Raw genomic sequence first — 2,196 nt, forward strand, 5'->3', positions numbered from 1 at the left:
ATTAATAACAAAATATTTATTTCTAATTAACCCTAAACAAATATGAACTAATCTTAATTCCTATCCAGATTGACAAAATAGAATCCATATTAATTGAAGGAGAAAACTAGCGTTAACCATAAATTACTTGGGATTAAAGGAAAGATTAACATGAACAAAGGTTTTGGGAGTGTGACCCAATGTAGGGGGTATGAATCATGGCAAGAAGAAATTTCCTTGGGCCAAAGGCCCAAGTCTCAAAAACAAACCCACGACCCGGTTTCCTGAAAGCATGACCATCATCCAAAATGCAACAATGATGAAGAAATCCGCCTCACTCTCAAACAATCCAAACACGTTAATGTTGAGCATTAGATCCATTCACCGTCGACGTTGCGAGTTCTTGACCGATGGTTCTACGAGCAAAACTCGAATCGTTAAGAATGATGAAGTTCAACGTCGTCGTCACGTTTTACATTTCCATTTCGAAGAATGATGAAGGCCAACGAGTTCTGATTTCTCAAATCTCTCATGTTGAAGATGAAACCTTTTTGGACTGTGGGTTCCTTTCTTCCCTTCATGTGTGCGTTGTTATTGTATGTGATGAAGGGTGTCGGATTGGATCTTCGTGATCGTTCCTCTCCATATCGCGCTTACGTTCGTTCTGCTTCTGTTTGTTTTCTGCTCCGTGAGGTTGTGGCCCCGAGACTAAGAGTGTGTTATTTCTGAATTGATGGTGATGGTGATGAATTGTTGTTGATGCGTTAGGTTACCGATTGGAACAAAGAGAGAAAGTGATTTTCGCTCCGCGTCTTCAACAAAAACGAATAGGTTCTGATTCCTTTTCTTCTTCTCCATTTTTCGATTCTTGATCTTCTGTTGAAGATCTCTTCTTCTTCTATTCCAACTTCTGTTTGTGATTTTTTTTGTGGTTCTTGGAAGGTTTGTTCGCAAGTTGTTAGAGGCTATGGAGGGTGGTTCAACTGAAGATGGTCAAGGTTGAGGGAGTTGCAAATGGTTTGGAGAGAGGTCGTGGTTGAATGGAGGGTGGAGAAGGCTCTATTGAGTTTGTGTTTCCGGTTGTTAGAAGTGAGGGTGAAGAAGTTACTGGAAATGGTTGGTGGTTCGGTTGTGCAGAAATGGTTATCGATTAGTTGGGTTGAAGAAGTGATGGAAGATGGTTGAAGAAGGGGTTATGGAAGATGAAGTTAGTTGTATGGAGGAGTTGAAAGTTGTTAGAGTTTAGAGATTTTCAGTTAGGAGTCTGTTAGGAGGTTAACTAATCGTCAGTTCTGTTACAAACCGTTTTGTGGAGGTGTGCTTTTTTGCAGGTTTTTGGTCTTGTTAGAGAAAAAAGGAAGGGTGGTTATTGGAGTTAATGGTGAAGTTTGGTTAGAAGGTTGCAGCGGCAACTTTTCGGTGGTTAATGCGCTTGTGCGTATCGTTTTGCTGCCAATTTATACGTTCCATTTCATTTTGGAAATCCAGCTACGTTTGTACATTGCTTTTCTTCTATGCAACCGTTGTTGTACTCCCTTTTCACTTTTGCCTTTTTTGGATATTAATTACATGGGCTTATTGAAATGGCTTTTGGATTGGTTCTTAAAAGTTTAATGGATTCATTGGATATTTGAAGTGGATTATGGGTTGAAATGGATCATGGGTTAAAATGGATTTTGGTTTGACAATGGACTTAATTGGATAATAAATGGTTTAATGGATATGGACTAAAAGTTTGAATGGTCTTAAATCAAACAAGAGAAATGGGCCTTTAAGAAGAGGAAATGAATGGCAAAAAAATGGCCCATAAAGGAAAAGAAGATTTTAAGACAACCGAATTACTCTAAAATTAACTCAACTTACCACAAATCGACTTACAAATAAACTTCTAAAAATCAATGGCAAAAGATGGTGAAATAATTTCTAAAGCTAATCCGAATTTCAAAAAGTAAAATCGAACTTCCAAACATCAATTTGAACCAAAATTAATTCGAACAAAAATCCATTCGAACTTCATTGAACTAATTTGAAATCAAAAATCAGTTTGAAACTAAGACCACAATGCCCCAAAATCGAGCAATTTACCAAGCACATGAAAGTGTTCATCAATGGTATACACCAATGGATTAGGTCCCGATGAATTGGTCCTCTTTAAATTGTGGACGAACCAAAGTATCCACCGGAAATAAGTACAAGCCATGAATTCAAGTCACGTGT

At 38.0% G+C, this 2,196-nt stretch overlaps 1 long non-coding RNA gene across 1 annotated transcript; it reads left to right on the forward strand.

Moving 5' to 3' along the window:
* The first annotated feature begins 205 nt into the window (after positions 1 to 205).
* On the forward strand, positions 206 to 1,608 carry LOC127128187 (uncharacterized). The gene is made up of 2 exons (XR_007805753.1): positions 206 to 810; positions 922 to 1,608. It is a non-coding gene; the product is annotated as an uncharacterized LOC127128187 (long non-coding RNA).
* Positions 1,609 to 2,196: the final 588 nt, after the last annotated feature.

The sequence above is a fragment of the Lathyrus oleraceus genome, chromosome 3 (genome assembly GCF_024323335.1).
Source record: "Lathyrus oleraceus cultivar Zhongwan6 chromosome 3, CAAS_Psat_ZW6_1.0, whole genome shotgun sequence".
Taxonomy (NCBI): Eukaryota; Viridiplantae; Streptophyta; class Magnoliopsida; order Fabales; family Fabaceae; genus Lathyrus; species Lathyrus oleraceus.